The 13844-nt window shown below is 41.7% G+C and overlaps 1 protein-coding gene across 1 annotated transcript in view; it reads right to left on the bottom strand.

Moving 5' to 3' along the window:
* Positions 1-13844, bottom strand: part of LOC126993833 (irregular chiasm C-roughest protein-like) — a 58359-nt gene that overhangs the window by 43645 nt on the left and 870 nt on the right. The window contains exon 1 of the mRNA XM_050852973.1: positions 13651-13844. This exon is cut by the window's right edge and continues 870 nt beyond it. The gene's annotated coding sequence lies outside the window, so the exon portion shown is untranslated. The remainder of the gene's footprint in view (positions 1-13650) is intronic.

Below are 13844 nucleotides of genomic sequence, written 5' to 3'. Positions count from 1 at the left end.
GACCACTGACATGCGTACAGTGTGTGTGTTAGAGAGAGAGAGAGAGAGAGAGAGAGAGAGAGAGAGAGAGAGATTACTTTCTGCCACTGTCTCTCACTTCACCCCACCCCCTACAAAGTTCTCTCTCTCTCTCTCTCTCTCTCCCACGCCCTGGAGCCGCCAAGGTCTGTCTAATTTTACCCTCGCCGCGACGTGTCTTCGCCCGAGACTTTCAACATTACACGCACTTGGCCTGACTTCGCTCTTTTAATTACAAGGAAACTTCAGGAGGAGGAGGAGGAGGAGGTGGTGATGGTGGTGGTAGTGGTGGTGGAGAGGAAGAGGAAAAGTTGGAACTGAAGGAGGAGAAGAAGAACAAGTACTAGAACAAGAAAAAAGTGGAAGAGGAGGAGGAATTGAAGAGGAGATGAAGGTGGAGATGGAAAGGTAGAGGAGAAGGAGGAGAGGTGGAAGAGGAGATGGAAGTGGTGGTAAGTACGAGAAAAAAAAATGCAATGAAAACCTCCATCATAAAAATACTTGATGCTGAAAAGGCAGGTGAAAAAATATACATACATGCTTAGAGGTTCATTAAGGCGAAAGGGATGTATGTGTGTGTTGAAATCACGGCAAAAATTGTGAAAAAGAAAAAGTGATAATTTGCTTCATTACGCGTAAAAAAAAAGAAAGTCGAACATGTTGGACGAAACTCATTAAAGGTCAGGTGTGCATGTATGTATCTACCTCTGACACGCAACACAGTAATAATAATAATAATAATAATAATAATAATAATAATAATAATAATAATAACGAGATAATAATGATAATAATAGTGATAATAACAACAATAATAATAATCTTTGTAACTAAAAACTCATAATAAATTTCTAATGCAAAAAAAAGTTAGATAATTTACGTCATAAATATCTTCCTACCTTTTTTTTCACCTGTATATTGAATCTCCTCTCTCTCTCTCTCTCTCTCTCTCTCTCTCTCTCTCTCTCTCTCTCTCTCTCTCTCTATATATATATATATATATATATATATATATATATATATATATATATCTACCTTAATCTCCTTATCTATTTGTCTAAATCAATCTATTTATCTATCTCTCTATCTATATCGATCTCATATAAAAAAAATCATCTTCCTACCATCCATCACGTTCCTTCATCATATTCGTTTCCTTCAATCGTCATATTCCTTTCCTTCTGTCAGCATATTCGTTTCCTGCCTGTTATTTATTTACCTTTTATCGTGTTCCCGTTCCAAGCAGCGGGCGGGGGCGGCGGAAGCGTGGCCGTAAATATTTGAGGTTGATGTTTATGCAAAAGGAAAGCTCGAGGGTTAAAGAGACGATGACAGACCCGCGGGAGACTGTGGCGGCGGTGATGGTACTGGAGAGAGAGAGAGAGAGAGAGAGAGAGAGAGAGAGAGAGAGAGAGAGAGATCAAATGGACAGACAAACAGAAGGATAGATAGACAAGCAAAATAAAGATAGGGATAATAAACAGATAGCGATAGACAGATATAGATAGACAGACAGACAGACAGGAACAAATCAAAGGAAATGAAAAAAATAGACTAAGAAACAGAAGAAAGGAGGAGGAAGAGGAACAAAGATAAAGATAGAGGAAAGGAGACACTGAAAGATAGAGTGAGAAAGAAAATGAAGAAAGAGAGGAACAGACGTGAAGGGAGAGAAGGAAGGGAGGGAAAGAGGAGTGAAGGGAGAGAAGGAAGGGAGGGAGAAGAGGAGTGAAGGGAGAGATAGTGGGAAAGACGAGTAAAGGGAGAGAGAGGAGAAGAGGCGTGTGGGGAGAACGGGAGGGAGAAGAGGAATAAAGAGAGAGAGAGAGAGAGAGATTGGAGAGAGGAGCGAATGGAGAGGAAGAGAAGGAAGGGAGAGAGGAATGGAGGGAGGGAGGGAGGGAGGCACACATCTTAATGGAAGTGGTGACGTCATTCTTTGTTGACATTATTTCATCATGTTAATGGTTCTGTTTCTTGAGGTTAAGGTTTGGCTCCTCCTCCTCCTCCTCCTCCTCCTCCTGTAGCAGCATTTACTCTCCTTTCCTATTACTGTTGTTTTCTTATTATTATTATTATTATTATTATTATTATTATTATTATTACTATTACTCTTCCATTTTTTTTTACCTTCCTCCACTTTCTCCTCCTTTCCCATTACTCCCAATCTTCCTCCTCCTTCTCCTCCAACCTCCCACTTCTCCACCCATTCCTCCTCCTTCTCCACCTCCTCCTCCTCCTCCTCCGCTCCTTCCCCTCCCACTCCCCCACCCATTTCTCCTCCTCCTTCTTCCCCGTTCCTCCCACTCCCACTTCTCCTCCTCCTCCTCCTCCTCATATATCACTCGCTCCTCTCCCCATCCACCTCTTCCTTCTCATCTTGGCTTCTCCTCCTTGCTCCATTTCCTCCCCTTCCTCTTTAGTTTCGCCTCCTCCTCCTCTTCCTCCTCCTCCACATCACGGGGTTTTCAGAGGGAGGAAAAGTGAACAGATGGGGAGATAGGGAGAGGGGAAGGGAGAGGGGAACCGGAAGGGAGGAAAGTGAAAGGAGAGCGAGATAATTATAATAGGAAAGAGGGCAAGGAGAGAGAGAGAGAGAGAGAGAGAGAGAGAGAGAGAGAGAGAGAGAGAGAAGGAATGATGAGGGGAGAGGAAATTAAAAAAGGGAAGAGATGGAAATGAATGGCAGAAGGAGAAAGAAAAGAGAATAAACGAGGAAGAAATCAAGGAACGGAAGATAGAAAAAAAAGGAAAGAAAGATGGAAGAAGATAGATAAAACAAATGAAGGGAATAATCGAAATAAAGAAAATGAAAAAAAAGGTGAGAAAGAATGAACGAAGGAAGGAAGAATAAAGAGGAAGAATGAGAGGAAAGGAGAATGAAGAAGTGGATGAATGAATACCAGTGGAGGGAAAAGAAGTGGAAACCAAGAACAGAAGAAAGGAATGGAGGAAGAGAAGAGGAGAGAGGAGAGAGGAGAGATGGGTGGAAGAGTGAAGATAGGTGGAAGAAGAAGAAGAGGGAAGGGAGAGACAGGGAGGAGGCTGGAGAGATGGGTGGAAGGGTGGAGATATATATATAAGGGAAGGGAGGAAGAGGAGGAGAAGAGAAGGTAGAGACAGATGGGGGAGGGGGGAGGGGGGAGGATGATTCACGATGACGCAATATGAAACAGATGACGAAAATGACCACGTTGGGACCAGAGAGAGAGAGAGAGAGAGAGGGACGCGAGGGAAACAGTGTGTGTGTGTGTGTGTGTGTGTGTGTGTGTGTGTGTAGAGTAAGTGTCTGCAGCGTGGGAAAATATAGAGATGAGATAAGGTGCTGAAGGAGGAGGAGGAGGAGGAGGAGGAAGAGGAGGAGGTAACAAGAGCCAGGTGAGGGAGGGAAGGGAGAGAAGAGGAGAGGTGTTGCGTTACGGTGTGTTGCATCAGCTCGCGTGTTGCACCGTGGTGAGGTAAACACACTAATTTCCTTACCTGAGGCTTTTTATACTCACCTTTCCGTTACCGTTTATATATAGACTTGCTTTCACATCCTCCGCATTCCTTTTTTTCTCTTCTTTTTGTTGATTCTTCTCTTCTTTTATCCTTCTCTCCCGTTCTGTTTCTTGTTTGTTGTTCCCTTTCTATATACCTTCTTTTCTCTTCTTTTTGTTTATTTTTCTCTTCCCATTTTCCTCTCTTTTTATCCTTCTTTCCTGTTCTTTTTTGTTTATCTTCCCTTTTTCTATATTCCTTCTTTTCTCTTCTTTTTGTTTATTTTTCTCTTCTCATTTTCCTCTCTTTTTATCCTTCTCTCCTGTTGTTTCTTGTTTACCTTCCCCTTTCTATATTCCTTCTTTCTTCCTGTTTTGTTTATTCCTTTCTTCCCATTTTCCTCCCTTTTTTTTATCCTTCTCTCCTTGTTCTGTTTCTTGTTTATCTTCCCTTTCTATAATTCTTCTTTCTTTCTTTGTTTATTCCTTTCTTCCCATTTTCCTCCCTTTTTATCCTTCTCTCCTCTTTCTTTTTCTTGTTTATCTTTATCTTTCTATATTCCTTCTTTCTTCCTGTTTTCTTTATTCCTCTCTTCCCATCCCATTTTCCTCTTTTTATCCTTCTCTCTTTGTTCTGTGTCTTGTTTATCTTCCCCTTTCATCATTCCTTCTTTCTTCCTCTCCTTTTTCGTTATTTTTCCCGATTTTCCTCACTTTTTTCCTTATTTTTTGTTTCTTTCTCTCCCTTTCCACATTCGTTCTCCTTTCCCGCTTATTCTTCTTTCCAATCTTCTCTGTTTTTCCTGTTTATCATTTGTATTTTATTCCCTTTCCACATTCTTTCTTGTCTCATGTTTTGTTTATTATTTTCCCTATTTTCCTCTCATTTCTTTCCCCTCTCTCCTGTTTTAATAGTTATTGTTTCTTTCTCTCCCTCTTCGCATTCCTTCTTCCCTCTCCTGTTTCGTTTATCCTTCTCTTCCCATTTTCTTCTCTTTTTATCCTTTTTCCCTTTTGTTCTTCTATTTAGTCTTTGTCTTTTATTTACTTTTCACATTCCCTCTTTCCTCCTTCCTTGTTTTGTTTATTCCTTCTTCTCTTCCCTTTCCTCTAATTGTTTGTTCCTTTTATTCCCTTATTTATTGTTTGTCTTTCGTTTTCTCTCTCTACACTTTCATTTCTTCTCCTGTTTCGTTTTATCTCCTCTTCCCATTGTTCTCTCTCTCTCTCTCTCTCTCTCTCTCTCTCTCTCTCTCTCTCTCTCTCTCTCTCTCTCTCTCTCTCTCTCTCTCTCTCTCTCTCTCTCTCTCTCTCTTTCCTTCTCCTGTTCTCCTATTTACTCTCTGTTACTTCCATTCCCTTTTCGCACTCCTTCCCTCTTTTGTTTACTCTCTAATTTCCCTTTCCCTCCTTCCGTCTTTCTTACTGCGTTTGCTCTTCTTTTTATTTTGTTTATTTTTTTCTCATATTGATTTGTTCTTACTTTCATTCCTTTTCCTAATTCCTACTTTCTTTTTTTACGTGTTTCATTATTATTCTTTCATCTTCCTTTCATCAGTTTCTTTTTTTCTTTTTCTTGTTCTTTTTTTCCTCTTCCAGTTAAACATATATCATTAACTTTTCCCTTTTGCTTTTTATGCCTTTATTTCTTCACTATTTTCCTTTCCTCTTCTTCCTCGTCCTCATTACCCGTCTTTATTTTTTCATCTTTACTAAAACCTTCTATTTTATTAATTTTCCTTATTCTTTCTTTCCTTTCCTTTAAATTAATTTACTATCCTTCTTTCCTTCTCTTTATCTTCCTCTCACCCTCCTTCATAATATTTCCCATCTACATCTTTATCATCCTTCTTGTCATTTTATCTATTCATTCACTTTCCTTATTCCTTTCCATTCTTGCTTCATTAACTATCCTCCTTTCCTCCTCTTCTTCCTCTCACCCTCCTCCATCATATTTCCCATCTTCGTATCATCATTTTTACATTTTTTCTCCATCTTCCGCTTCTTTAATGTATCGTGTAACTCTCATTTCCCTTTTTCTATTAAGTGTTAACAAAGACAAATGGGAGGACGGGCCTTGCTAATGACACTTTAATGAGCCTGTTATTAGTTGCATCACGCTCCTAATTATTTTGTTCATTACGCGAGTTTGTTTTTGCTTGTTTGTTTTTAAGCTTGTGATGGTCTGTTTTTTTTTATGGGAGGGGGTCTTGTTTGTGTGTGTGTGTGTGTGTGTGTGTGTGTGTGTGTGTGTGTACGCCACCCTTCCTACTCCTACTCTCCTCCCTTCCTCTTCTCATCCTCTCCTCCTCTTTCCTTCCTCTTCTCCCCCTTTCCTTCTCTTCCCTTCCTCTTCTCCCCCTTTCCTTCTCTTCCCTTCCTCTTCTCCCCCTTTCCTTCTCTTCCCTTCCTCTCTCCCCCTTTCCTTCTCTTCCCTTCCTCTTCTCCCCCTTTCCTTCTCTTCCTCTTCTCCCCTTTCCTTCTCTTCCTTCCTCTTCTCCCCTTTACTTCTCTTCCCTTCCTCTCTCCCCCTTTCCTTCTCTTCCCTTCCTCTTCTCCCCCTTTCCTTCTCTTCCCTTCCTCTCTCACCCTTTACTTCTCTTCCCTTCCTCTCTCCCCCTTTCCTTCTCTTCCCTTCCTCTTCTCCCCCTTTACTTCTCTTCCCTTCCTCTTCTCATCCTTTACTTCTCTTCCCTTCCTCTCTCACCCTTTACTTCTCTTCCCTTCCTCTCTCACCTGCTGGAAAAGTTCCGTCAGATTGGAAACTTGCAAATGTCACACCAATTTTCAAAAAGGGGGACAAGTCTCATCCAGGAAACTATCGACCAATTAGCCTGACATCGATTGTTTGTAAGTTAATGGAGACTATCATTCGCGACAATATGGTGAAATTCTTCGAAGAAAATAATACAATAAATAATTCGCAACATGGCTTCCATAGTAAACGTTCGTGTTTGATTAACTTACTTGATTTTTTTCATTATATTTTTGAGGTGTTCGATGAAAGCAGATCAGTAGATATCATATATCTGGATTTTCAAAAGGCATTTGATAAGGTCCCCCACCAACGATTGCTCAGCAAACTATCGGCGCACGGTATCTCGGGTAACATTCACAATTGGCTTGTGGACTGGCTCTCTGAGCGGAAACAGAGAGTAGTTCTAAACGGTGTTACATCTAACTGGCTCGACGTCAGAAGCGGCGTACCTCAAGGATCAGTGCTTGGCCCCGTGCTCTTCTTAATTTATGTTAATGATATCGATGATGGGCTCACTTGCAAAGTATCAAAATTTGCTGATCACACAAAAATTGCTAGTAAAGTAACTGCGACACTCGACGAAGAAGCTTTACAATCAGATCTAGATCAACTTGCACGTTGGGCCAATCAATGGCAAATGAAATTTAACGTTGACAAATGTAAAGTGTTGCACATCGGAAAAAATAACAATCGCGTTCGGTACGTAATGAATGGCCAACAACTTTCTGCAGTAAGTAGAGAAAAGAATCTTGGAATCACTATATCAAGCGATTTAAAGCCCGGTCAGCATTGTTCAGAGGTAGTTAAAACTGCAAACATATTGGTTGGCTTCATCGGACGAGTCTTTAATAATAAATCGGAAAAAGTAATATTAAAACTGTATAATTCGTTGGTTCGACCCCGTCTAGAGTACTGTGTACAGTTTTGGTCTCCCTACTACAGAAAAGACATAGAAAAGTTGGAACGGGTTCAACGAAGAGTAACAAAGATGATTCCTAGGTTGAGAAATTTGTCATATGAACAAAGGCTTAAAGAAGTAAATTTATTCAGCCTATCAAAACGAAGAATGCGAGGCGATCTAATAGAAGTGTTTAAAATGTTTAAAGGATTCAGTGATATTAATGCGGAAGATTACTTTACAATTGATCGATCAAATAGAACAAGAAGAAATCACAATTTGAAGATAAGTGGTAAAAGATTCTCGTCGCACAAAGCTAAACACTTCTTCTTCAATCGAGTTGTTAATGTTTGGAACTCTCTACCCTGTGATGTCGTTGATAGTACAACAGTTACGGCCTTCAAGAATAGATTAGACAAGTATTTTGAATCCAACCAGCAACTAAGATATTACTCATTGTCATAATAACGTTAAGTTCTTTCGAATACTGGTGTCCTTTTCCGTTTATATCGCCCGGTTAGTGGTAGCAGTAATGGTAGTTCTTTCCTCTTTCCTACATAAATTCCATGCAGTTTTTCCATGCTGCATGGTTCTTTTTCCTTTCCTGCCAGCTTTGGCTGGAGGGATGGGGGGGTGGGGAGGAGCCTTCGCCTTTGCTGTCCTTCATCTTCCACCTTTGATTAGATATTTAGTGTAGCTTGTCACAAACAGCCTCGTAAGGACAAGCAGGTCTGCTATTGTTTGTTCTTCCTTTGTGTTTCTTTGTGTTCCTTCTCTTCCCTTCCTCTTCTCCCCCTTTCCTTCTCTTCCCTTCCTCTCTCACCCTCTCCTTCTCTTCCCTTCCTCTCTCACCCTCTCCTTCTCTTCCCTTCCTCTCTCACCCTCTCCTTCTCTTCCCTTCCTCTCTCACCCTCTCCTTCTCTTCCCTTCCTCTTCTCCCCCTTTACTTCTCTTCCCTTCCTCTCTCACCCTCTCCTTCTCTTCCCTTCCTCTTCTCCCCCTTTACTTCTCTTCCCTTCCTCTCTCACCCTCTCCTTCTCTACCCTTCCTCTCCCTCCCATTCTTCCTTCGTCCTCTTCCTCCTCTTCCATTTTGTATATACCCGTATGCAGCCCTTCTCTCTTCCTTCCCCTCCCTTCCTCCCTCCTTTTCCCACCTCTCCCTTTTCCCACCCTTTCCTCACTCCCTCATCTCTCCCTTCACTCTCCCACACACACCGTTCTCATAGCTACTCCCTTCCTTCCCACTCCCTCATATCTCCTCTCCCTTCCCTCCTCCTCTCCCTCCTTCCCTCCTTCCTCGTAAACAGCATCTTCCATCTTCCTTCTCTCACACTGTTCCCACCTACTTACTCTCCTTCCCTCCCTCCCTCTCTCTCCACCTTCCTTCCTTCCTTCCCTGTTATTATTTTCCCTCCCTCCTTCCTTCCTGCTTGCCCTTACCTTATCTCCCTCCTTCCTTTGTTCGCGGGTTTCTTGATTTTTACTTCCCCGTCTTTCTTTACCTCCTTTTTTTAGTGTTCTTTAGCATCCTTCCTCTTCCTCTTTTTCTTACTCTGTTTCCTTCCTTTATCCATCCTTCCTTTATACCATACTTTCCCATCTTTGCCTCTCCTACTTCCTCTCTTCTTACATTCCCCTACTTTACTATCACTCTTCCTTCCTCTCCTTCCTTCCTTCCTTCCGTCCTTCCTTTTTGCATTTCATTCATTCTTCCTTCTTTCATCCCTTTCTTTGTCCCTTCCCACTTTCCTCCCTCCCTTATTTCCCCTCGTTTGTACAACACCCCCCTAGGTACCTTTCCCCTCACACACACACACACACACACACACACACACACACACACACACACGCAGCGATGACGGAAATGCGTGCGTAATGACATATTTCCCGCAGCGTTTAAACAATTCCTGAGTGACTGCGGCTGAAGGCTGAGAGATTAGTGCTGAGTTATGGCTGAGGAGGGAGAGAGAGAGAGGGAGAGGGAGAGGAGGGGGGGAGGAAGGGAGAGAAAGAGGTAAGGAGGGAAGGGAAGAGGGAGGGAGAGTTAGGCATGTAGAACAATGAAGAAGAGACAGTATGGAGAGAGAGAACGGAGATAAGGAGGGAGGGAGAGAAAAGGGAGGTAAGAAAGGAGAGCGGGGGCGAGAAGAACAGTGGAAGGAGGAGGAGGGAGAGACAGTATGGAGGGGAAGGGAGAAAAAGGAAGGAGATAAGACGAGAGGAAAGAGAAGGGAGGAAGGGAGAGAACACATACGGACGAGAAGAACAGAGGAAGGAAAGGAGAAAGAGAAACAATAGGGAGAGAGAGGGAGGAAAAAGATGGAGATAAGAAAGGAGGAAGAGAAAAGATATAAAGGAGAGAACAGAGGAGGGAGGGAGGGTAAGGGCAAGAACAGTAAAGGAGGGAGAGACAGTATGGCGGGGAAGGGAGAAAAAGGAAGGAGATAAGATGAGAGGAAAGAGGTAAAGAAGAAGGGAGGAAGGGTGAGAAAACATATGGACGAGAAGAACAGTAGGAAAGGAGGAAGCAGGGAGAGACAGTATGGAGGGGAAGGGAGAAAAAGGAAGGAGATAAGGATGGAGGAAGGGAGAGGAAAGAAGTAAGGGAGAGAGGGAGGGCATTATACGGGCGCGGAGAACAGTAGGAGGGAAGGAGAGAGAAGCATTAAAGAGAGAGGGAGAGGGAGAGGGAGGAAGAGTAGGCATACGGGTGGTAAGGAGAGAGAGAGAGAGAGAGAGAGAGAGAGAGAGAGAGAGAGAGAGAGAGAGAGAGGGGGGGGGGGGGGGATTAATTAATATAAAGGGTGTTTTACGAGTGTTTTATCACGGCGAGGGAGTTTATCGCAGTCATAGGGCGCTTTATCAGTATAGAAAGTGTTTTACTATCAGTTAAAACGCCTATAAAACTCTCTCAAAAAAACGTCTTAGAATTTCCTGGAACGGTTTTTTTTTTTTTTTTTTTTTTTTTTTTTCACTGGCAACGTTTTCAGGACTTTAAACGTTTATTTTTTAGAGAACGTTTGTTGATCTAAGAAGTTATTTATTTTATAGACTTCTGAACGGCTTTTTTTTTTCGCAGGAATGTGTGTGTGTGTGTGTGTGTGTGTGTGTGTGTGGGTCTGTGTGTGTGTGTGTGAAGAATTAGATATGTTTGTAGAGAAAACTTTGTGTCTTTGTACTTTACCGTTTTATTGTTTGCGTTCTTTTTTACACACACACACAGAGAGAGAGAGAGAGAGAGAGACGGGGGGGGTGATGGCGTGTTTAAGAGGGTGTGAGTGTGTGTGTGCGTTGCGGTTGACCAGAGGCTGTGATTATGTTGTTGGGGAGATTAATCGCCTCTTTACCTCCAGCCGCCTCTTCGTCAGGAATACTCACGCGATCTCCTCCTCCTCCTCCTCCTCCTCCTCCTTCGTCGTCTTTGTTTGTTCTCGTTTTTCTCTTTGTTTGCTCCACATTTTTTTTCTTCTCCACCTTCCGTGGTTAATTTTCTTCATTCTTTGTTTTCTTTTCTCTGTTTCCTCTCTCCCAGTTTTTGCACTCTGTTCCTATTATTTATCCTCCTCCTCCTCCTCCTCCTCCTCCTCCTCCTCCTTCATCGTCTTTGTTTTCATTTTCCTCTTTGTTTCTTTTATTACCTCTCATCTTTTTTTCCTTCTTCACCTTCCGTGGGGTTTTTTTCTATTTTCTTTGTTTTCTTTTCTGTCTTCTCTTTCTCCCATCTTTGCCTTCTCCTCTTCCTACTCTTTTTCCTCCTCCTCCTCCTTCTCCTCCTCCTCCTCCTTCTTTCTCATCTTTCATCCCCAAATCTTCTGTTCTTTCATCTTTTTAACATCTCTTCCTTTCCTTTGTACTTATATGTCTCACTTCTTTGTCTTTTTTTTTCTCCTTCATCTATGCATTTATTCTCTGTCTCTTTCTTCTCCTCCTCCTCCTTTTTCATCTTTTCGTCCCTAAATCATGTTCTTTCATTTTTTTTATCCCCTTTTCGTCTCCTTTGTACCTCGTCTGTTCCTTCCTTTATCTTCTTTTCTTTATCATCATTGCTTCTATTCTCTTACTCTTTCTCCTCCTCCTCCTTCTTTTTTTTCCATTTTTCGTCCCCAAGCCATTTGTTCTTTCATCTTCTTTATCCCTTCTTCGTTTCCTTTGTACCTCATCTGTCCTCCTCCCTATCCTCTTTTTTTCTCTATCATCATTGTTTCCATTTTCTTAGTCTTTCACCTCCTCCTCCTCCTCCTGTTTCATCTCTTCGTTCTCAAATCCTCTGTTCTTTCATCTTCTTTATCCCCTCTTCACTTCCTTTGTACCTCCTCTGTCCCTCTTCCTTATCCTCTTTTTCTCAATCATCCATGCTCATCTTCTTATCAGTCTCTCTTTCTTTTCCTTTCCTTTTTTTTTCTCTTCCTTTTCTCTGCTTCATCTTTGCCGCCAATAAGCTTTCTTTTGATCTTTTCTTTCGTGTTTTTGCCTCCTCCTCCTCTTCTTCTTCTTGACCATTCTTTTCTTCTTCATACCTCCTTTCAGTCCCCTCCTCCTCCTCCTCCTCCTCCTCCACCTGCCACCTCTACGTCTTCCATTACGCCTCATTGTCATCTCCGAACCTGTTGTTTCTGCGCCTTAAGTCTTCTATTATCATCTCACTCTTCTTCGCCCCTACACTTCTTTGGCTCCTCCTCCTCCTCCTCCTTCTGTTGTTTCTGCTCTCTACGTCTTTATTATTATCTCATTCTACTCTTCTCTCCCGTACACTTCTTGGCTCCTCCTCCTCCTCCTCCTCCTTCTCCTCCTCCTCCTCCGGTTCCTTCACAACAGTAAGAAAGATGAGGAGTTGAAACGCGTACGCCCCCTTCCCTCCCCTCTCGCCCACACAAACACTAAAACATGACAAAACAAAGGTAACACACACACACACACACACACACACACACACACACACACACACACGCACCGAAACATTCCCACCCCACCCCGCACACACAAACACAACAAAACAAATACCACGAAGACAACAACAACAATAATAGAAAAACACTCGTGCCAAATTATCAAAACAAAAACAGAAAAAGAGGGAAACGAGAGAGAAAACCCAAGAATTAGAAAACAAGTGAACGGATAAACAAATAGATAAATAAAACTGTGAATAAGTGAAATAAACGAAAAAGTGAGTTAGTGAAGTTAATGAATAGGAAGAAGAGAGGAAGAAAGAGGAAAGAAAAGGAAGGAAGAGGAAAGACAAAAAGAGAAATCAAGTACCGTACACGAATAAAAAAAAAAGATCAGTAAAAGTGTGACAGCGAAATAAAGGAATAAGTGAGTAAATGAAGTTAATGAATAGGAAGAAGAAAGGAAAAAAGCAGAAAGAAACGGAAGGAAGAGGAAAGACAAAAATAGAAAACAAGTACACGAATATAAAAAAAAAGAGATAAATAAAAGTGTGATAAAGTGAAATAAAGGAACAAGTGAGTTAGTGAAGTTAATGAATAGGAAGAAGAAAGGGAAGAAGAAGAAAGAAAAGGAAGGAAGAGGAAAGACAAAAATAGAAAACAAATGAACGGATAAACAAATAGATAAATAAAACTGTGAATAAGTGAAATAAACGAAAAAGTAAGTTAGTGAAGTTAATGAATAGGAAGAAGAAAGGGAGAAAGAAGAAAGAAAAGGAAGGAAGAGGAAAGACAAAAATAGAAAACAAGTATATACACGAATAAACAGAGATAAATAAAAGTGATAAAGTGAAATAAAGAAACAAGTGAGTAAATGAAGTTAATGAATAGGAAGAGGAATGAAAGAGAGAAAAGGGAGAACGAAAAGCCAAAAAAAAAAAAGAGAAATCAAATAAGCGAATAAACAAATAGATAAATAAGACTTAGATAAATGAAATAACCACTAAGTGAATAAATAAGTTAACGGTCTTGGAAAACATGCAACCCACGGCAACAGGAGACTTTGCAACCTTGGCACTGGCCCTTGCGACATGATGGTGCCATGAGGGGGCCAGCGCTCCCCTTGACCCCCTCCCCGTGCCCCCCCCTCTACCCGCCCATGCCCCCCACTCACTTGCTCTCGCCCCCCCTCTTCCTCCTCATCCTCCTTCACCTGCCCTCTTCAACTCTCTCTTGTTTGTACCTGAAGAATACCCCCCTCTCTCTCTCTCTCTCTCTCTCTCTCTCTCTCTCTCTCTCATTTTCTATACTTGTCTCTCCTTTCCATTACTGTCCTTATATATCAATTCATCTTCATCAATCTATTTATTTATCATCTTTATCTACTCGTCTCTTTTCCATTAGTTTTTATCTATCTATATCTACATCTACTTGTCTATCTCCTTTCCATTAACGTCCTTACCTATCTATTTATCTATCTATCTATCCATCTATTACTATTATTTATCGTAGGATAATTGGAAAGTATTGCACCACACGCTCAAGGGCCGGTGTGACGGAAATACGCACTGAGGCCACGCGCAGCTATAGCTTGTGCCCCCAACTCTACCTTTGCTATAGTTGTGCAGGCGTTGCTTAGGTAGATTCCCTGGTTAATGTTTTCTTCGTCCTCGTCCTCGTCCTCTTCGGTGTCCTTTTTCTTGATGATGATGATGATGATGATGATGATGATGTTATTATTCTTTCACTATCCACTCTTCACCTGTCCTCCTGTTCATCACCTTTCATTATCATCCACTATTG

The sequence above is a fragment of the Eriocheir sinensis genome, unplaced genomic scaffold (genome assembly GCF_024679095.1).
Source record: "Eriocheir sinensis breed Jianghai 21 unplaced genomic scaffold, ASM2467909v1 Scaffold683, whole genome shotgun sequence".
Taxonomy (NCBI): domain Eukaryota; kingdom Metazoa; phylum Arthropoda; class Malacostraca; order Decapoda; family Varunidae; genus Eriocheir; species Eriocheir sinensis.
Note: the sequence above shows the minus strand (reverse complement) of the source record. Positions and strands in the feature narration are given on the sequence as shown.